The sequence below is a fragment of the Lagenorhynchus albirostris genome, chromosome 12 (genome assembly GCF_949774975.1).
Source record: "Lagenorhynchus albirostris chromosome 12, mLagAlb1.1, whole genome shotgun sequence".
Classification (NCBI taxonomy): Eukaryota; Metazoa; Chordata; class Mammalia; order Artiodactyla; family Delphinidae; genus Lagenorhynchus; species Lagenorhynchus albirostris.
The window spans coordinates 65,722,304-65,745,439 of NC_083106.1; the positions used below are offsets into that span (position 1 = coordinate 65,722,304).

At 42.0% G+C, this 23,136-nt stretch overlaps 1 long non-coding RNA gene across 2 annotated transcripts; it reads left to right on the forward strand.

The window, feature by feature from the left end:
* Positions 1-9,355: 9,355 nt before the first annotated feature.
* On the forward strand, positions 9,356-20,529 carry LOC132530778 (uncharacterized). Of its 2 annotated transcripts, none has more exons than XR_009543888.1 (3): positions 9,356-9,506; positions 19,832-19,913; positions 20,411-20,529. It is a non-coding gene; the product is annotated as an uncharacterized LOC132530778 (long non-coding RNA). The 2 variants fall into 2 exon arrangements; XR_009543889.1 differs by lacking the exon at positions 9,356-9,506 and adding an exon at positions 11,153-11,199.
* Positions 20,530-23,136: the final 2,607 nt, after the last annotated feature.

Below are 23,136 nucleotides of genomic sequence, written 5' to 3' on the forward strand. Positions count from 1 at the left end.
TTTAGGCCCAGTCATGATTCCTTTAAAGACGCTGCCAATAGATTTTAGTCATTCTCTGGCATAGGTTTCTCTTCAACCACAAACACTACACATAGTTGCGGAATGAGTCACCACCTTGAGTAATCTAATTCCTTGACCAGTACATGCCTGCTGCTCACAGCACACAGTGTCCTTCCTTGTGTATTTTGTTTTGCTCTGTTCTCGGGAGCTTCTTTAATACTTTCTTAAGGGTACAGTAAAGGATTCACTCTGAATCCTCAGCTTGCTCAGCAGCCTGTGACCTGCCCAGTCATCAAGAACCAAAATGTTAAGTTTTATTACGTGTTCTCATACCTTCAGTTAAGCTAGAGGGGGCGTGATTACTGCAAAAAAGCAGTAAGTGTAGGTTAAAAAAAATTGTTTCCCCCCAAACCGGAAGCCGTTTGCTAAAGAATCCAGGGGAAAAACAAAAGGGAACGAACTGAATGATGGTCCAGGGAAGATGGTGGAGTGGAGACCACACCATGTCACCAGCCAGGTTCCCACAGAGGCTCAACTTACATCACCAAATAACACCCAAGAGTTATTTCTATCAATAAAGTTTAAAGCAAATAAACCTCTGAGCTTATTTTTGCATGGTTTTCTTAAAAAAGTGTTCCTTAAAGATATTTTCCAGTCCAACATATTATAACCACAACCAGGAAATATTTTTTTCTCCAAGGCTGATAGATTGAAACATTTTGAATATTTGTAACCTGTTCTTTTAAGAAGAAGTTTTTATGAGTATCTGGTGAGCACTTTTTGAGGTTTTTTTCTCTTTCTCTTCCCATGAGTGGGTACCAATATTATGGAAATACAAATTGGAGAAATGAAACCATCAACAAAATGAAAAAGCAACCTACTGAATGGGAGAAAACATTTGCAAATTGCATATCTGGTAAGGGATTAATATTTAAGATACATAAGGAACTTACACAACTCAACAGCAAAAAATCAAATAATCCAATTTAAAAATGGACAGAAGATCTGAATAAACATTTTTCCAAAGAAGACATACAGATGGCCAACAGACACATGAAAAGATGCTCAATATCACAAATCATCAGGGAAATGCAAATCAAAACCATAATGAGATACTACCTCACACCTGTCAGTATGACTATTATCAAAAGGACAACAAGTAACAAGTGTTTGCGAGGATGTGGAGAAAAGGGAACCCTCTTGCACTGCTGGTGGGAATGTAAATTGGTGCAGCCACTACGGAGAACAGTATGGAGGTTCCTCAAAAAGTTAAAGATAGAACTACCATACGACCCAGCAATCCCACTCCTGGGTATTTAACCAAAGAAAATGAAAACACTACCTTGCAAAGGTATCTGCACCCCCATGTTCACTGCAGCATTATTTACAATAGCCAAGACATGGAAATAATGTAAGTGTCCGTTGATGTATGAATGGATAAAGAAGATATATACACACACACTGGAATGTTATTCAGCCATAAAAAATAAAATCTTGTCAAAAAATAGATAAAATAAAACCTTGTCATTTGCAACAACATGAACGGACCTTGAAGGCATTATTCTAAGTGGGGTAAGCCGGAGAAAGACAAACAGCACATGATCTCACTTATACGCAGAATCTAAACAAGCAAACAAAACCAAGCTCATAGGTACCGAGCACAGACTGGTGGTTGCCAGAGCTAGGGGGTGGGAGGTGGGCAAAAATGGGTGAAGGGGGTCAAAAGATACAAACTTCCAGTTATAAAATAAATAATTCATAGGGATATAATGTACAGCATGATGACTACAGTTAATAATGCTGTCTTGCATATTTGAAAGTTGCTAAGAGAATAGATCTTAAAAATTCTCATCACAAGAAAATAAAGTTCTGTAACTATGTATAGGGACAGAAGTTAACTAGACTCATGGCGGTGATCATTTCACAATATATACAAATATCAAGTCATTATGTTGTACACCTGAAACTCATATAACGTATGTCAATTAATTATACCTCAATTTTTTAAAAAAAGAAAGAAATTGGAGAAAGAAAAGTACTTTATTTATTCATTTCTACACCTGAAACTAATATAACGTATGTCAATTAATTATACCTCAGTTTTTTAAAAAAAGAAAGAAATTGGAGAAATAAAAGTACTTTAAATTCATTTCTACTATGCCGCTCTACTCCATAATCAAATGCAGAAGGGAGAAAGACACATCTTAAGCGTATGCTGTAAATGAGGAAGCTTTCAGAACAAGCTGAAGAGTGGCTGTTTGATAGTATTCATAACTTATACTTGCATGGCAATACACAACTCTCACAAAACTCACTTCACCCTCAAAACAGCCCTGAAAACTAGATATATTACCATCAAGGAAACAGAAGTTCCCAGGTTCTATGGAAGGTGGTGGAGCTAGGACTCTCAGTTTAGTGCACTTTGTTCAGCATTCTCTAAGGCAACTTGCCCCAGACAGGAAGCGCAGCCATCTGCCCCAGAGAATTCTCTAGTTAACCTAGGGTGAGACTCCTCTCCACCTAAGGACAGCGAAGTGAGCCACAAAACTTCTCTGAGCTTCTGTTTTCTCATCTGTAAAATATGGACAATGCCACCCATCCCCACAAGACAAGGTGAGAGTAAAATCAAATGAGGCCAGCGAAAGAAGTTTAATAAACCATAAGTGTTACGCACATGTTATACAAATCCCTTCTCCCGTCCCGGAGCTATATCGCAGAGTGAATAAGGACGCTTATTTACTGTTTGACCTTAGGCAAGTTTCTTAATATTTCTAAGGCTCAGCTTCCTTATCGGTAAAACAAGAATACGACAAGGACCTTGCCCATGAGATTATGGTTGAAGCGTAGAGGAGATAGTCCACGCCCAAGCACTCAGCACTGATCACTGCATGGACAGAGTCAGTCCTCAATAAATGTTGGCTTTCAATGGTAAAGCTGTGTTTGATCCCAGCACTTTACCAGCTCAAGTATAAGCAAACAGCCCCAAATCGTGTCTATCCAGGCTCTTTGCTCTGATGGCAGTTTCAACTCTATTCTCTCAAAAGACAGTTTTGGAGGAGTTCCACTTACCCTTTGTTTTGCAAAATCAACATCTCTGGTCCACAACAAACTTTCAGCCACTGAACATGGTTTGCCCTCCTTTTATTCCTACAGCATAGGATTGGCTTGGACAATATTTACCCCATCCTGATAGGCAGGGAACAGAACCGACGCACTCCTCACCTTGGTGTTCCTCCCCAAAGAGGGGCAGTGCGACAGTGTTACTTCAAAAGTTATTTGCTGAAATTGAGTTATTTGTAGTGAGGTGGATAGACATAGAGCCTGTCATACAGAGTGAAGTAAGTCAGAAAGAGAAAAACAAATACCGTATGCTAACACATATATATGGAATCTAAAAAAAATAAAAAAAGGTTCTGAAGAACCTAGGGGCAGGACAGGAATAAAGATGCAGACGTAGAGAATGGACTTGAGGACATGGGGAGGGGTAAGGGTAAGCTGGGACGAAGTGAGAGAGTGGCGTGGACATATATACACTACCAAATGTAAAATAGATAGCTAATGGGAAGCAGCTGCATAGCACAGGGAGGTCAGCTCGGTGCTTTGTGACCACCTAGAGGGGTGGGATAGGGAGGGTGAGAAGGAGACGCAAGAGGGAAGAGATATGGGGGTATATGTATATGTATAGCTGATTCACTTTGTCATAAAGCAGAAACTAACATAACATTGTAAAGCAATTATACTCCAATAAAGATGTTTAAAAAAAAGTTATTTGGCAGTTACGGAGCCAAGTTTTATGAAACACAGAGGAGAATAAATTATTTTATGTACTAACTAGGAAAAGTCAACCCTAGCTGTCAGTGAGTAAAGGAATGTAAAAAGCAGCAAAGCACCTGACATATAATTGGCACATAAGACAAGCTGCGCTAGAAGAGAAAAAGTAACAAGGTGTCTTCCGGATTGGATTGATGTCTGATCATGGCTTTGAAGAATGTTTTAATAGGAAAAGAAGAATAAACACCAGCACAAACTAATCTTAAAATCTCATTCGTCTCTGGCTAGGAACACTACTTCTTAATTTAATCAGGTAACTACATTTTTCTGTAACTTAGATCATCTGAATATATATATATGTATATATAAAGATATATATATATATCTTTACGCATTGCCTGTGGGTCATATAAATTACACATATCAACACTTACATGAATGGAAGCCGTTTACCTGTGCTCAGATACAATGGCGGCGCATGGGCCGTTTCCTCAGACTTGCTTTCAGGGAACGTTGAAACCCTGAGATGTCCCAGTGATTTTCAGAGGAGAGAAACTGAAACTCAGGAACTAGATGCAGACGGAGACATCCTGAAATCCCTGCCATTTCCTCGTTCCTGAGCATTTCAGAAGTAAACGTGTTCATCCTCAAACATTTCATTTTCCTCTTAATTCTTCCCGCTGGGTGGTCTTACAGGGTCTGTGTTTCGTATCTTAGACTTCCTACCTTGTCTGCTTTGTTTTCTTCAGAACTTCAGCATTTGAGCACGTGACTCGCTATCTTATGGAAACTCGATTCAGTCTGTGAACATTTATTAAGTGCCTGCTACCTAAAAGGCATGTACAGGGCACTGATGTGGATACTGTAAACGCCCAGATATCTGCAAACAATATCAAGGTACCAAGCTCTGAAGATGTGAATTTGAAGAAAGCCTAGCTCTTGCACTCTAATATGTAGACAAGCGAGAGACGGAGGGAGAGAAATAATTACAACACAACGTGAAAAGTGCAAAACAACCAGCCATTCTGTGGGTTTCCCCCCTTTTCTGACCTTCCTGCTGAAATTTGTGAATGGTCGTGGTGGCGATGTCCAGGCTCCTCCTGGAGAAATGGGTTGCTCGAGCTCCAGCCCCAGAGTAGAACCTGGCAATGGATGGAAATCCAACCCATTCATGAGGCACCCCCATCTCCCCACATTCCCACAGAGCACATATTTTTTCTTTCTCATAAGAGCCGTAGATTTTTCCTATAGCTCTGGAAAGAGCCTTTCACTGGGGCCTCCTACCCTTCCCTCAATTCCCGCTCTAGTTTCGTTTTTTTTCTCCCTGCCCCCCACGTCTCTAGGTGTCTGTGACTTCCTTCCTGTTCCATTGTTCCAATGCTGTCATCCCCTCATCACGCTGGGCCTCCCCCAAATGACATCGTGGAAACGGCCGGCTCCCTGGAATACAAGAAAGTATGTCTTTTGCACCGTGGGTAGTTACAGTATGTTACACTGAAAGAGTCTGACACTATCCTATTTACATGTTGCATTTTTAAACTGAAAGCAGGCATGTATAGATAAAATATTTCTCTTTCTAAGACAATCAAAGTGCAATTTGAAGAAAACCCATAAGGAGCCTTTACCTTTCTACACTCATGAATTTGACCCAAATGAAAGCATGAGGAAAAGAAAATTATATAATTGTGAGAACTTCCTCTCTGTTTCAAGATCTATACATTCCTGGAGAAATCAAGAAACAGAGAGACATGCAGGAGGCGGGCTGAGCCAGGGGTGAGCATTTCTCTCTGTGGCGGCCCCTCAGGGGCTGTGGCTTTCGATGCCTCGTCTCTAACTGGGTGAGACAAGAATGCCATTGTTGCAGCTCTCACCACAGTTCTGGGAATGAAGAATAGCAACGTTCCTTATTTTTACATCCCAATATAATCTCTTTATCCAAGACCTACATTTCAGAAGCTCTCAATTTGATATGTGGATCTTGGAAAACCCCATCTAGAAATCAGGAAGACAGCCGGGGGCACCCAGGAGGTTGAGGCGTACTCCCGTCTGTGTGGCTGTGAGGATGCTCTGACCCGTGGCCCGAGGCCAGGTGGTCGGGGTCCTCCCCCCACACTCCAGACAAGCTAGGAGGCAGTGCTGCGGCTCCAGGCCTGCTGGGGCTGAGCCCAGACTCTAGAACCTAACGGATGGCAGGCAAACTCCGGCTCCATCACTTACAATGTGATTTTGAGCTGGTTACTAAACTTCTCTGTGCCTCAGTTTCCTCCCTGTGAAATGGGGAAAACAAAAGAACCTCATGGGGTCCTCATGGGGGTAAAGTGAGTTAGTATTTATGGGGTTCCCAGAGCTGTGTTCGACATGTAGTAAACACCACACGCATGTTTACTAGTAAGATGCCCAAGACTCCAGGGGAAATCCAATTAATGGTAAAATGGTCTCCTTTATCTGGACATAAACTATGAAATACCAGCACTCGATATACTTACATCTCAAGTCACATAATGCCAGATTCTAAAGACAGGTTTTTAAAAAGGCATGATTCCTGGTAATACTGTAACCAACAAATAAAACAGAGGTAGCAACACAATATATAGGATACCGCTGAGCCATTTCAAGGCAAAAGAGGCATCTACCCAACAGGAATAGGGTTGTGCCCTTTCCCTTGTGCGTACATGCCCTTCAGGACTCAGGTGTGTATGTGCTTCCAAAAAAATGACCCCACTGAGATGGGCAGACTTTCTCCCCAGATTCCTGGGTTCAGAGAAACCCACAGTTCACTAAGGCAGTTTGCTCAACTCTAATTAGGAATCTGATTGCTGGCTGGCCTTGCACAAAGGACTTTTAATTAGGGCTGAGAACGCTTAGAAAAATCCACTTGGCAAGTCGACTCCTTCCCTCTATCTCTTTTTTAACATCTTGCCAAGATAATAAGGAAAGGGAGAGCTTAATTACAGCTGGTGTATATATCTTTAAGAAAAAAAATACATTAAGTGCTTTAAAATAGGCTCTCTTGGCTCTGTGATCACAAGGATTTTACTCACTTCTTATCCCTGATTGGTCTCATTCTCAGTTACAGATGAATCAGACACATTTTGAGCAGCTTTAAGATTTGCTTTTCATCCAAAGCCAAGTAGGCAAATGGCAGTGAATTCACAAGCTTTTCCAAATGATCTCATAGGTTCCTCCGGCTCCCCTGTGGGGACTGTTTGACCTCTGCAATGCTGTTATCTTAAACACCCCCGGACTGCTTGTGTCTCAGGGGGAGGCTGCCACGTAGGACTGGGCGAGGCACTCCACTTTCTAGAAGGCGAGTTTCAGTACCTTAATGTGTGCATGTGGTAGCCGTGAATTGTAAAAGAAAATAAGCACAGAGAAGACCCTCAGCCAGGAATTTGGGCCTGGAGGAGATGGGGTGGACACACAGCCTTGGAGATGGATGCTGTCCTGAAATCAGCATTTCTCAATGCATTGGTAGAGCCACCTTCTCATTAAGTCTCCCAGCCTGAAAACAGGTGACCCACGCTCCCCTTCAGTCCATTGGAACCTGGCCCTGGCAGCCAGCGACTTTCTAATTATTTATATGAGATATCTGACAGTACCGAGTGCCTGAACCGGTGTAATATACGCGCAGGGAGACTCTGTGAACCTCAAATCAGCCCCTCAGATGCGTGAGATTTCCCGACTGAAGTTCACGTTTACCGCTCCTTTAATCTCTGCCTTTTTTTTTTTTTTTTTTAACAAGCCTTTGTGCCTCGGTGTTAAGGATCCCTTTCATCTAATCTCAGGCACCTGAAGCTCTGCTATTGAATTACATTTCTTCACTTATATTTATGTTTGATGCAAAAATAAGAAAGCGGGTAGAAGCATAAGATGCTGTCACGTACATCTGAAAGGGATCTGTCGATCATCCCGGAGCCCCATCCAGCTCTTTCACACTTTTTCTATGAGATGCTTCTGTGCAGACTCTTGACTTTGGCTCCGTGGAATGATCTTAAAATTCAGGCACATCCCTCTCTGCTGAGCTTGTGTGGCTCTTGGTCAATAGGGATTTTAAACTCTTCTGCCTTTTGACTGAGACAACTGGTGAGGGGTGGAGGGTTTCCCAAGCCCGAGAAATATGTGCCGGCTCCCCGAGTGCCTTCCAATACAGACATCTTTCTAAGGTCGCCCTGGTTCTGCAGTGGCAGCCGCGACATATACATTTCATGATTTTATGGCAAAATGTCATGGACTAGAAACTCCTTAATATCCAAGAAGGTATTGGAGGGGAGCAGTCTTCTAATTCAAGCCAGGTGAACTTCTAAGATATGGGGCTGATTTATCACACCATATGTGTGCCTCCCCAGGACATTGCTGTTACCCCCATCTTAAAAGAGAGATCAGACATGAATTTATCACCATTAGGTTCTTCCTGCTTTTAAAAATAATCAGGTTTCTGTGTTACCTTCCTTCTCAACTGCCAAGAACATGCTCCAGAGCTTAGCATTAGCTCTTCTGATGAGCTGGAGAGGGAAATGTCATTATCCTTGTTTTACAGATGGAGAAATCTGAGGCTCGGGGGGACTGTTTTGCCTAAGGTGAAAGTATTGTTTTAATCCTAGACTTTTATTCTTATCTCTTCAAATTTCTTCCTGAGGGTGGTAATGAGCTTGGAGGATTCATCAGGACTAAACCTTGTCTGAAGACTTGTTTATAAAATTATTTCAATAAAATCCACAATCAGATTGGCTGGGGTGTGTCTTCAAACCGAGCGGCTTACCTAATGAGCACACTCATCAGGGCAGCAAAATCTCTCCTTACCAGCCGGCTGATTCTCCCACGTTTTATCAAGGTGGGTGGAAGAGGGGGCCTGGTGTAAGTTTATTAGTAATAAAGACCAGAGCCCTAGGAGCTTTTATATGAGAATCTGGTTTCTTTTTCATTTCTTTAATTATTTAAAAAGTTAGGTTGGAAAATGTTTGTGGAGCAGCTAATAATGTGACTTCAGATAGGGATGGGTTGGCAGGTCCCACTCATTAGCTCTGAAGCAGCTTCGGTGAGTTGCTGTCTCCTAATTCCCCTTCCTTGTGGTTGTGCTATTTGCCCCTCTGATTCCTATCTGCCTCCCCAATTCAACTCACACACTTAAGTTACGTATACAAAAGACTGAATTTTCAAAGTAAAAAGGAACCCAGAAGGAGGATTTTTATGGTTCAGAGCCCAGGGTTTCCAAATATTCATGGGTCTGGGAGCCACCATGGATGCCTGTTGGTTAGGAGTTTGTCTTCCATCTTTTCCATATTCGTGATGTTTTGAAACACAGGTTCTTTGGTTATTTACAACAGGACCGCACCACTGAAGACAGGAAGCCAAACTGTGGACCATTGCAGGGCTAGGTTGTCAAAAGTGCCCTCACCCCAAGGTGGGAAAGTACTCCTCAGTCCTAAAGATCGACCATTGCCTGAAATATCTCTTTTTGTGGTTTATCCATGTTTCAGCATGTTATAACAGCACATATTTATTTCATTTTAATATTTAATTCATTTTTATTGATGAATTCCTTAGTTAGATGTATCTAATTTTTTTTATCTCTTCAACAGTTGATGGACATTTGGATTGTTTCCAGTTTGGGGCTATTATGAATAATGCTACTATGAACAGCTGCATACAAGTCTTTGTGTGGATATATGTTTCATTTCTCTTGGTGGGTTCTACGAGTAAAATAGACGGTCCTCTTTTTAAATGTCCATCAACTGGTGAGTGGATAAACATAATTTAGCAGATTTCAAACTTACTTATGTTCCCAAATGGTTTAACATAACAGAAATCACATGCTTTCTAAAACTTCGAAAGAATTCTTGGTAAGCCATCAGGACCTGGAGAGGTTTTGAAAGGAGTTTTGTTTGATAACTTTGTCAATTCCTTCTCAAAGTTATTGGTTTTTTCATATGTATAATTTATTTAATGAATTTTAGCAATTTCCCCCAGAAATCATCCATTTATTAATACTTTCACATGTATTAACATACAACATTATCTTATTCCATTTAATCTCCTTGCAGTAAGTTCATATCCATTTTCTATTTCTAATATTATTTGTTTGTATTTCCCTTTTTTCTGGATTCAAATGGGTGAAAAGTATTTCCATTTTGTTAACCTTTAAAAATAGTAAAACACTTGATCAATTATACTTTATTTTCTAATTTTAAATTTCTGTATTTTTCTTTCTTGTCTATTTCTGCTTATTTGGATTTGTTTTATTCTTCTATTTCTAATTTTTTTAGTCATATGATTAGTTTTTAAATTTTCATTATTTCTGGTTTACTATTGATAGTATTTGAGACCCTAAGCATATTTCCTGGTACTGACCTGGCCACATTCCATGAATGCCTATATATAATTTTCAAAACTTTCTAAGTAGCTTGCAATTATAGTTTTGATTTTCTTCTTTTATGAGATCCTTATTAAGAATTATTTACGTTTCTAAGTGGTTGAGAGTTCAGATTTTTTTATTCTTATTTAAACTTGTGCAGGTTTTTCTATCTAAAAGATAAAAGTTTTCTTTGTGGTCTTATGTATTGTTTTGCTCAGGGTTTCAAATAATACTTTTTAAAAAGGCCCATTTTTGTTAGGGACCAAAATTCAATATTGGCCTATAAATCAACTTTAATAATTGCAGTATTTCAGACTTCGGTGTCCTCTTTTTTGGTTGTCAAAATCTGGTATTTAGGTCTCCTAAAGACAACTGTTTTACTGTCACTTTTTGTTTTTTAATGTTTAATGCTGTGCTTTCATCCCATGACTTTTATCACTGTAATATTTTCAGTCTGCATTATACCTTTTATCAATATAAAATGCCAAATCGATCCTTTATCCCAAGGAATGCTTTATGATGAATCCTACTTTGTCTAATTATTACTGCCATTCATCTTTTTATTTGCATCTCCTTGATAAAGATTTGGCTATTGTTTTATTCTTTTAACTATTTAGAATTAATTTGAACACTTACTGGTATTTTTCCTGATTTCCAAGTGAATTCATGTTCATTGCAGAAACATTGGCAACTACAGAAAAACACAGATGCACAAAATCATCCAGTATCCAGAGTCTTCTCTTTTTCCACCCTCTTCTTTAAAATTTTTCTTTGATATGTTCAAAGAAAGCAGAAGAGCCTACATCGGGGCCTACAGGTCACAGGCCAATTAAACCAGAAACCGGATCCTTCCACAGTCCAGAGCATGGAGAGACAAAGTTATCAGGAAACCAGCTCTTGTTTCTGCTTCACTTCTTGAAATTCAAAAACAGCAAATCACATTCCTCTCTTGTCTACTGTGGGAGCGGAGAAATAAAGTGATTAGATTGCCTAGGATTCAAAGCAAGAATGACGTGAATCTGCTGCAGTCAGGAGGGGAAGCCAGGCAGCTCCCTTGTGTCAGGAGTTCAGAGAAGGTGATTCCAGCGGGTGCCTCTGAGAAGCAAAAGCTTGGCTTCAGCATTGGGCCTGGGGCGTGGGTCGGTGTATACATGTGTTATTGTGTATTTGTGTGTGTGTCGTGTGTATGTTGTGTTTTCTTGTGGTGTGTATGTTGTGTGTGCATTGCTGTTTGTGTGTGTTGTTGGTGTGGGTGCTTTGTGTTTGTTTGTGTGTTCTTGCTGGGTGTATGTGTTTTGTGTGTTTGCATGTGTGTATTGTTTTGTGCTGTGTTGTTTTTTTGGGGGGTGCACAGTGGCAGAAAGGGTTTGGCAGTCCAGAGGCCCTGCTGGGGCTAAGCAGATAGGCAGCACAGCTGAGTCATTTTCTTCTAGAGGTCAAGAAACTCTGGGTCTGGGACGTCCCTGGTGGCGCAGTGGTTAAGAATCCACTTGCCAACACAGGGGACACGGGTTCGAGCCCTGGTCCTGGAAGATCCCACATGCCACGGAGCAACTAAGCCCGTGTGCCACAACTACCGAGCCCACATGCCACAACTACTGAAGCCTGTGCGCCTACAGCCCATGCTCCGCAACAAGAGAAGCCACTGCAGCGAGAAGCCCATGCTCCACAGGGAAGACCCCGCTCACTCAACTAGAGAAAGCCCGCATGCAGCAACCAAGACCCAACACAGCTGAAAATGAATAAATAAATAAATATTTTTTTTTAAAAAAGTAAGCTTTAAAAAAAAAGAGTTTGATAGTTTCTGGCCTTACATGTAGGTCTTTAATCCATTTTGAGCTTATTTTTGTGTATGGTGTTAGGGAGTGATCTAATCTCATACTTTTACATGTACCTGTCCAGTTTTCCCAGCACCACTTATTGAAGAGGCCGTCCTTTCTCCACTGTACATTCTTGCCTCCGTTATCAAAGATAAGGTGACCATATGTGTGTGGGTTTATCTCTGGGCTTCTATCCTGTTCCATTGATCTATCTTTCTGTTTTTGTGCCAGTACCATACTGATTACTGTAGCTTTGTAGTATAGTCTGAAGTCAGGGAGCCTGATTCCTCCAGCTCCGTTTTTCGTTCTCAAGATTGCTTTGGCTATTCGGGGTCTTTTGTGTTTCCATACAAATTGTGAAATTTTTTGTTCTAGTTCTGTGAAAAATGCCAGTGGTATTTGGGATTGCATTGAATCTGTAGATTGCTTTGGGTAGTAGAGTCACTTTCACAATGTTGATTCTTCCAATCCAAGAACATGGTATATCTCTCCATCTATTTGTATCATCTTTAATTTCTTTCATCAGTGTCTTATAATTTTCTGCATACAGCTCTTTTGTCGTCTTAGGTAGGTTTATTCCTAGATATTTTATTCTTTTTGTTGCAATGGTAAATGGGAGTGTGTTCTTAATTTCACTTTCAGATTTTTCATCATTAGTGTATAGGAATGCAAGAGATTTCTCTGCATTAATTTTGTATACTGCTACTTTACCAAATTCATTGATTAGCTCTAGTAGTTTTCTGGTAGCATCTTTAGGATTCTCTATGTATAGTATCATGTCATCTGCAAACAGTGACACCTTACTTCTTCTTTTCCGATTTGGATTCCTTTTATTTCCCTTTCTTCTCTGATTGCTGTGGCTAAAACTTCCAAAACTATGTTGAATAAGAGTGGTGAGAATGGGCAACCTTGTCTTGTTCCTGATCTTAGTGAAAATGCTTTCAGTTTTTCACCATTGAGGATGATGTTGGCTGTGGGTTTGTCATATATGGCCTTTATTATGTTGAGGAAAGTTCCCTCTATGCCTACTTTCTGCAGGGTTTTTATCATAAATGGGTGTTGAATTTTGTCGAAAGCTTTCTCTGCATCTATTGAGATGATCATATGGTTTTTCTCCTTCAATTTGTTAATATGGTGTATCATGTTGATTGATTTGCGTATATTGAAGAATCCTTGCATTCCTTTAAGGCCAGAAACTATCAAACTCTTAGAGGAAAACATAGGCAGAACACTCTATGACATAAATCACAGCAAGATCCTTTTTGACCCACCTCCTAGAGAAATGGAAATAAAAACAAAAGTAAACAAATGGGACCTAATGAAACCTCAAAGCTTTTGCACAGCAAAGGAAACCATAAACAAGACCAAAAGACAACCCTCAGAATGGGAGAAAATATTTGCAAATGAAACAACTGACAAAGGATTAATCTCCAAAATTTATAAGCAGCTCATGCAGCTCAATAACAAAAAAACAAACAACCCAATCCAAAAACGGGCAGAAGACCTAAATAGACATTTCTCCAAAGAAGATATACAGACTGCCAACAAACACATGAAAGAACGCTCAACATCATTAATCATGAGAGAAATGCAAATCAAAACTACAATGAGATATCATCTGACACCAGTCAGAACGGCCATCATCAAAAAATCTAGAAACGATAAATGCTGGAGAGGGTGTGGAGAAAAGGGAACCCTCTTGCACTGCTGGTGCGAATGTGAATTGGTACAGCCACTATGGAGAACAGTATGGAGGTTCCTTAAAAAACTACAAATAGAACTACCATATGACCCAGCAATCCCACTACTGGGCATATACCCTGAGAAAACCATAATTCAAAAAGACTCATGTACCAAAATGTTAATTGCAGCTCTATTTACAATAGCCCGGAGATGGAAACAACCTAAGTGTCCATCATCGGATGAATGGATAAAGAAGATGTGGCACATATATACAATGGAATATTACTCAGCCATACAAAGAAATGAAATTGAGCTATTTGTAATGAGGTGGATGGACCTAGAGTCTGTCATACAGAGTGAAGTAAGTCAGAAAGAGAAAGACAAATACCGTATGCTAACACATATATATGGAATTTAAGAAAAAAAAATGTCATGAAGAACCTAGGGGTAAGATAGCAATAAAGACACAGACCTACTAGAGAATGGACTTGAGGATATGGAGAGGGGGAAGGGTGAGCTGTGACAAAGCGAGAAAGTGGCATGGACATACATACACTACCAAACGTAAGGTAGATAGCTAGTGGGAAGCAGCCACATAGCACAGGGAGATCAGCTCAGTGCTTTGTGACCACCTAGAGGGGTGGGATAGGGAGGGTGGGAGGGAGGGAGACACAAGAGGGAAGAGATATGGGAACATATGTATATGTATAACTGATTCACTTTGTTATAAAGCAGAAAGTAACACACCATTGTAAAGCAATTATACTCCAATAAAGAATTTAAAAAAAAAAAGAAAGAAAGAAGCTTTGGGTCTTAGGTCTGCCTCAAGTCATGTTCTGGCTGAAAAGTAAGGTCCAGAGCTTAAGCAAAAATGTGTCCTATGTCAAAGGATCTGAAAATAGGCTCTTCAAGGAAAGGTTAAAAGGATTGAACCCTTTAACTTAAAGGAAGAAAAGATTAAGTGGCTACTTAATTACTACAATCAAATCCATGAAGATTCTCTTAAAGAGAGTATTCAGTGGTTTTCTGCTTTCTATATAAGATAGAAAGGGTGAAATGCAATCCACTTAAAACAATGGAAAGATTAAGGAGTTTCTCAGCCCTCAGATTTGTACAAGATGGAACAGTCTGCAGGGAAAGATTATAGAATTCCCAGCCCCAGTGATCTTTGAAGAGAAATAAATAGCCCTCCAGAATGCAGGGGCCATGAACTACTGGAAACCAGCACAACCTCTGGGCCAGGCAGACCTGGGCTAGAATTCCAGCTCTGCACAACCTCCTAAAGATTACCAACCTCTTTACTCTTAGCTTCCTCATCTGTAAAATGGGCATAGTGACAACTGTGACACAGATTTCTGTTGGATTAAATCAAATGACAACCTATATAAATCTCCCAGCCCAGTACCTGGTATATAGCAGGTACCCAATAAAGGTTAGTTTCCTCCCCTTTTCAACTGTCTTTTGATGAGCAGTTAATCTTGTACATCCTTTGACCACTAAAGAGAACCCTACCTCAATTCCATTCACTAAATATTTACTGAGCACCTCCTTTATATAAGGCACTAGTGTCGACCCTAGGCCTCCCAGCACCCACTCACCTACCTTTGGTATGCCTCCAAGTTTTGGGTGTGACCCCACCCACTCACCCTCTCAGTCGGTGTGGTTTGGCTGGAGCTTACTGGGTGACACGTGACCCAGGCATTGCCAATCAGAACATCTGATCGTTCTGTCAAGAGGAATTGGTTCAGGAAGGGGAATGTGACCCAGTCAGAGACAGTGACACCCAAGGGGCTTTGCTTGAGCTTGCTGGACAGCAGACACTCACTTCTCCCGAAGCCCGGGAAGCCCGGGAGGCTGAAGCAAGTACACCCATCTAATCTCCTCAAGAGCCTGAGAATCACAGTACACAGAGGACAGCAAAGCTGCGTTTAGAAACAGGGAGAAGCCAGCCCAATCCCCGGACTTTTCAGTTACGTGACCCAATAAATTCCACTTTTTGTTGAAGCCAGTTGAGTTGGGGTTTTATGTTGCCAAATGCATCCACACTGATATAGGCTGTGTAGAACATACAGAAATAAATAAGACCGAAAAGCTTATAAATAAGATGTTTACAAAAGTAATAATAGTACAAGCAAAGTATTTATTATATACTATTTATCTAGGGCTTACTACAGGCCAGACCTCATGCTAGTGCTAAATTTTTTGCACACATTGTTGTATTTAATCCTCATGACAGCTACTTTTACAGAACGAGCAGCATTTGACTTTGAACTTGAGAGATGGGTAGAAACTGGACAGGTGTGAGAGGAGAGTAAAAAGGGTAAGTGGGGCTTCCCTGGTGGTGCAGTGGTTGAGAGTCCGCCTGCCGATGCAGGGGACACGGGTTCGTGCCCCAGTCCGGGAAGATCCCACACGCTGCGGAGCGGCTGGGCCCGTGAGCCATGGCCGCTGAACCTGCGTGTCCGGAGCCTGTGCTCCGCAGCGGGAGAGGCCACAACAGTGAGAGGCCCACGTACCACAAAAAAAAAAAAGAGGGTAAGTGGAAGAGGGAATAAATGGTGACAGGAAAACGCAGGGACAGTTTGGGAAACAACTGGCAATCCTATTCACTGGGACTTGGAGGGCACGAAGGACAGTAATGGGAAATAGAAGTGAAAAGGCAGACTGAGGTCAATTCATTGGGAATTCAGGAACACCAAGGCAAGGAATCTGTGTTATTAACATGAGGTTTTTCAAGCAAAGAAGGAAGAGGCCCCAAATTTACTCTCACATAACTTAGATTTTATCTGGGGAAAATATTCTTATGAAGGAAATAAAGATTGTCTCCAAGGTGAGTACAGAAATAATTGATGTGTAAGTATTCACAACTTTTGCCTGATCCCTAATTTTGATAGAGACTGACTCTTCCTTTTGGGTCAGCAGTCAGGTGTTCTCAACTGTGCAGAGTCTAGGGAACGAGGAAAACACAGCAAAGACTTTCAAAATCTGAGAGGGTAGGTTGGTCTGTAGAAAGAAGGGTTTAGGTGATGGGCAAGGGAGAGGGATTGGCAAGCCTGAGTTGGAGCTTGCAGGATTGGAACTTGAGGAGGAAAAAACGAGAGATGCTTAGGGAGCTGTTGCCATCCACGTGAAGGAAACTGAGAGAGATGGGAAAGAGGGTTTTTAGAATGTGGTGCTGTGAGGTTTCTTGAGAGAAAAAGCAAAGATCTGAGGCACGTCCTCGGAATTACTTTCTCACGCCCAGGCTGCAGATGCTGGGATTCGTTATCATGGGGAAGAAGAGCTAGTTTTGACTCTTATTGAAGAGTATGACTGGCTGACGATGGGGAAGAGGAAAAGCATTCTGTGCTTAGCTTGAGGAAAGACACTGGATGGATCTGCCCAGGGAATGTGCTGGGAAGCAGCCTACCTTGAGAAAGAGGCACCAAAAAAGAGAAGTGAGAATGTGCGAGTGTCAAACCTATGTGAGGGGCTCCTCCCAAAGGTAAACCAAGAATTGCCATGTGATCCAGCAATTCCACTTCTGGGTAGAGACCCAAGAGCATTGAAAGCAGGGGCTCTAACACGCACCTGCACACCGGCGTTCACAGTAGCACTATTCACTGAAGGCGAAAAGTGGAAACAATCCAAGTGTCCGTCAACGGATAAACGGATCAACAAAACGTGGTATATACAGTGGAATAGTACCCAGCCACAACAAGGAAGGAAATTCTGCTATATGCTGCAACATGAATGAACCTGAAAAACACTATGCTAAGTGAAATAAGCCAGATACAAAAGGACAAATAGTGTAAGATTCCACTTATACGAGGTACCTAATATAGGCAAATTCATAGAAAGTAGAGTAGAGGTGAGCAGAGCCTGGTGAGGCGGGAGGTGAGGAGTTAGTGTTTAATGGGTACAGAGTTTCTGTTTGAGATGATGAAACTGTTCTGAAAATGGAATAGTGGTGATGGTTGCACAATACTGTGAATATACTTAATACAGCTGAATTGTACACTTAAAAAATGTTAAAATGGTAACGTGTGTTATGTATGTTTTATCACAGTTTTTTTTTAACATCTTTACAGGAGTATAATTGCTTTACAATGGTGTGTTAGTTTCTGCTGTATAACAAAGTGAATCAGCTGTACATATACATATATCCCCATATCTCCTCCCTCTTGCGTCTCCCTCCCACCCTCCCTATCCCACCCCTCTAGGTGGACACAAAGCACCGAGCTGATCTCCCTGTGCTATGCAGCTGCTTCCCATTAGCTATCTATTTTACATTTTACCACAGTTTTTTTAAAGCCACATGTGATGTAAAGTTATCGATGCTAGACTAGGACCTGGGGGTTGTCTACTCTCCCCAGACACAAGTCTGGATCAGAAGGGAGAGCTGTCAAAAGTTGTTCTAAGAAAATGAATCAATAGCCATGAGGGAGAGAAGCTTGGACCAACGCCAACCACTGGCCCAAGGTGTGAACTTTCAAACCAATGAGGACATGGTAATTCTAAGAGCCAGACAAAGGGAGAATTGAAGGGATTTTTAATTGCTGGATGGGGAGAGAAGCATTGGGGAAGCCAGGCAGTTTTCATGGTTTAAGCATGTTTTTTTTCCTCACAAAATATTTGCTACAGTGGTTGATTTCCATTTTCTAACAAACCAAGTATTTCCTTCTGAATATTACCTAACTTTACCTTTCTCAACTGCTGCCATAAATAGAACTCATCAACCACAAAGTCTCTAGAAAATTGTCAACCTCAGCCAATAAATAGCACTCAACCATATGGAAAAAAGTGGGCAGTCATGACTCAGGCAAAGTGACTCTGCTTTTCTGAATGGAAAAAACATTCCACGTTTTGATCTTGACCAAGAATGTTACTGAATGCTGCTCTGAGGTCTGTAAATAAACCTTTTTTTTTTTTTCTTTTTCTTTTCGGTACTGCAATGTTTCCTATTGCATAACCATATGCTTTGACAAAGAGACAAATGTCACATTCTCATCTGACCAACATAAAAGCCATCTTACAACCTATTTTTCAGGATCTCCTCTTTTACTTATGTTTTTATCACCTTACTATTCCTATAATATATCTGAAATCTTTACACAGAATCCAAAGCAAAGTACACACTGAAGTAAAAACCTGAATTCCTAACGGTTCAAAAACGGTGTGTTGCCCCCTTAGATACAGCTTAGATTTGTTCTATTATCAAAGGGGCCCTGGAGTCTCTTAGCCACAAATGAAGTAAAAGCAGTTAATCTGTTTAGCCCACTTACCACCCATCATCACACAGTAGCAGAGCAGAGTCTTCAGAGACTGGGAAAGGGGGAAATATGTTTTGATAATGAGGAGAAAGGTTTGACACTGAACCAGGTCAGTGCTAAAGAGATGAGCCAGACTGAGGGCCACAGTGAGAGGCTCTGGGCAGCTCAGAGAAGCAGAAAGACAGAGAGAAGAGAGGATGAGAGTGCTTGCAGCTGATATGATACCTTTGCCTCCTTCAGCCCACGTGTTACACGCAAAAGGAAACTAGCTGGGCTATACCAAACTAGATCACTTCGACAGCTGGACATGGGTGATATTCTTCTCCAAGGCATCTATTGGCATCCACTGATCATTGTGGAACTTTGGGGGCCTTATAGGAAAAATACCTGAACCACGTCCACTTCAGGAAGATGCAGATATATTCACTCCACAAATATTTACTGAGTTCTTCCTACTAAGCCGGACACTGTGCAAAGTCCTGAGGATAAAGCTGTGAACACAAGAGCCCTGTCCTTCAAGAGCTTACAATCTTAGTGGAGGAGAACACAATAAATAAGATAATAAATAAACAAGATAAGTAATGACTGTGAGAACTACAATGAAGGGAAAGAACAAGAGTGAGGAAGTAAACAGAAACTGCAGAAGGCCACCTGAGGTAGGATGTTCAGGGATGTCCTTAGAAATGTGTAACATCTCAGCTTGATCATCAAGGATGAGAAGGAACAGCCAGCCTCCCCATGGGGAAACTTCTCAGAGCAATGCAAGTGCCGGGCCTGAGAACACGTGATCGAGAGAGAGAACGGAAGCTGGAGTGGCTGTGACTATGATATAAGATGGTTTGCAGAGCTGGCAGAAGCCAGATCTTGAGGACCTTGTAGACCACGTAGGGGTGGTCAGAAGCCACTGAAGAGTTTTAAGCAGGAGACTAACATGATTTTATTTACATTTTTAGATGATCACTCAGACTGCTATAAGGAAATGGAGGTAAAAGTGGAAGTGGATTACTCAGGAAGCGACAATGATAATCCAGATAAGTGATGATGGCAGCTTAGACTAGGGAAGTGGTTCTCAAAGTGGGGTCCCTGGACCAGTAGCAGCAGCAGCACCTGACAACTTGTCAGCAATGCAAATTCTTAGGCCCTACCCTCGCCCCACTGAATCAGAGACTCTGGGGTGGGACCCAGCCATACATGTATTAACAACTCCTCCAGGTGATTCTAATGCACACTGAAATTTGAGAACCTCTAGATTAGGGGTATGGAAATAGAGAAGGTGTTATGGGTCGAGTTTTTGTGTCTCCCTGAAGTTCATATGTTGAAGTTCTAACCCTACACTGTGGTTGTATTTGGAGATGGGGCCCCTAAGGAAGTAATTTTAAGGTGAAGCAAGGTTATAAGGATGGGGTGCTGATCCAATAGGATTAGTGGCATTATAATCAGAGACCTTTCTCTCTCTCTCTCCCCCTTTCTTTCTCTTTCTCTCTCTCTCCCCCCAGTCTCTCCCTTTCTTTCTACATGCATGCACAAGGAAGAGGTCATGTGATCACAGAGGGAGACAGCAGCTGCCTACAAGCCCAGAGAAGAGGCCTCAGAATGAAACCTATCTTGCCAACACTTTGATCTTGGACTTCTCAGCCTCTAGAACTGTGAGAAAATAAATTTCTGTTGTTTAAGTCACCCAGTCTGTGGTATTTTGTTGTGGCAGCCAGAGCAGACTAGACAGAAGAGAAGAAGTGAACTGCAGTGGGAATAAATTTTGAAAGCAGAACTTGGCAATGCATTGAATGTAAAGAGTGAGCTCACAGGGTTGCTATAAAAGACATAGCTGTGAAATCCTTCTTATCCAGGAGAGGAAGGAGTTAATTCAGAGTAACAGTGAGTACATCCCTCCCATACTGAGACTCTTCGAAATATGAGGAAGAAGCATGATTTGGCAGCCCAGCATCTGAACCCCCTTCCTAATTCAGAACAGCACCTTGTATGTGGGTCCTAGTGGGAAACACAGCCCTGTATCCCCCTATAGACATTGAAGGAGGAGTGCTTTCCCTCTCATAACTCATTGTCATCCAGGGCTTGGGAACATGACCTAGGCTCAGACAACTAGATGCCCTCTAGGGACTTGCCTCTGGAAGGAGCATATTCATGGCTTTGGCAGTGGAGTCAAGGTTCATTGGAAAGGATGGTGAGGATCCAGTGACAGCATCCCAACCCATGACATGACCTTGGCCAAATTATTTCCCCAGATGGTTTTCCCACCCTTCCCATCTATTTATGAGCAGTAAGATGCTTCCAATAAACTCTTTTTCTGCCTAAGTTAACTAGAGTTTTCAGCCAAGTTCCCTGACCGGCCAAGAGAGGAACTGTATAAAGACTGGACTTCTTATGTGTACATGGGGGCTGAGAGTCCTTAATATCTGGTTACTAATTTAATTATTTGTACTCACAGGCTGCAGCCAGAGACATCTGGGTTACAGGGAGCCAAAGGCAATAGCTTCAGTCAGTTGCTTCCCCAAACTGTGTCTCTTCATCTAAGTGCACAATCAACAGGTAACTGAGACTTTAAATAAAAGAATTTCCTTTTTATTTTCTAATATCTGACCCCATGCCTCATCTTCGAGCCAACTGCCCCATCTCGCTGACGACTTTGTAAGGACCTCCCGATTATCCCTGGCCTCTGGCCTTCTCCACTGCAGTGGGTCATCACAGAGCACTGCCGTGACCATGCCATGCCCACTCAAACATCATTAATAAACTGTTCAGAATAAACTCCAGACTATTAGGTTGATATTCAAGGTCCCACACAATTTTGTTTCTCCCTATTTTTCTAACTTACCTTCTAGTACTTTCCAATATATACCTTATACTTAAAAAAGGTTGGCCTATTTATTGTGCCCTGGGCATGCATCATGTATTCCCATCCTGGCCTCCTCTGCCCCAATCTAGAATGCCTCTCCTCTCCACCTGCTCTCCAAATCTTTCTCACCCTTCCAGACCCACTTCTGTTCCTCTTGGGAAATTCTCCTTGAACTTCCTTACCCACAGTGATCTCTCTCTTCTCTAAATTTTTAAACTCCTACTGTCCATGTCAGTCATCTGTTGCTCTTCACGCACTGCCTGGCATGATTTGTTTCCTTTTCGTGAGCTTGTGCCTTACTGCATCAACCAGATTATAACCCCATTTAGAGCAAACGCCACTTTCTACACAGTGATTCACTGCTATGATTACGTGACCTCACGTCTCCTAGACTAGATCATGGAGCATGATGGAGAACATGACGGAAACATAGATAAGCAAGGATATAATAAACAGGTCCCATTGTCTACCCAATCCATAGCCCCTTCTAGAGAATCTTCTGCATCCCTCTATACTGCATGACCCTCCTCCAACACATTGTAAGAAAAGCACGATATGGCCTGATAAGGCACCTCCAGATGAGGATTTGCCTGAAGAGACACAGAGACTGTTGTCAGCTGGTGGTTGTTACTGGAGCTTGGAGAGCGTGAGGGAGAGCTGGACTGGCAGCTGTGTTGGATGAAGTAAGAAAGATGACTATGCAGAGGAAGCTGGCTTAGATGAGAGGTCAAAAGAGGAGATTTTCAGAGACAGAGATTGTGCAGCTCCTGGAAATGGAGAGAAGGGCTCAGCTCCTGGTGGCCTCCTGGTTCTTAGGTCCCGTCTTTCACTCAGCAGGGTCTGGCTGTATTTCCTATCCATGAGATCCCCCTTTAACACTTCAGGAGACTGGAGCTAGGTGGAGCAGGTTTCTGGTTTTTGCTTTCAAAGGAACTTTGGCTAGAAAAGAGGCAGCACAGGCTGATAATAATTCTTACCCTCCACCGTTTTTTTTTGCAGTACGCGGGCCTCTCACTGTTGTGGCCTCTCCCGTTGTGGAACACAGGCTCCGGACGCGTAGGCTCAGTGGCCATGGCTCACGGACCCAGCCACTCCATGGCATGTGGGATCTTTCTGGACCGGGGCATGAACCCACGTCCCCCGCATCAGCAGGCAGACTCTCAACCACTGCGCCACCAGGGAAGCCCACCCTCCACTCTTGATATTACTCCCAGGCAGGGGTCCTTGGGTCCTGCCCTTCCTTTCTCCTAGGACTGTCACAGCAAAGCGTGACTACTAAATTCCTAGCATGGAAAACCAAGAGGCAATTGCTCAAATGCTGTCAAAAGTGACATTTAGGTTTGAGTGACAATGATGGCTTTGGTCCTGTCCCCATCCACTTCTCTATTTTTAGTTCTGCCCCTG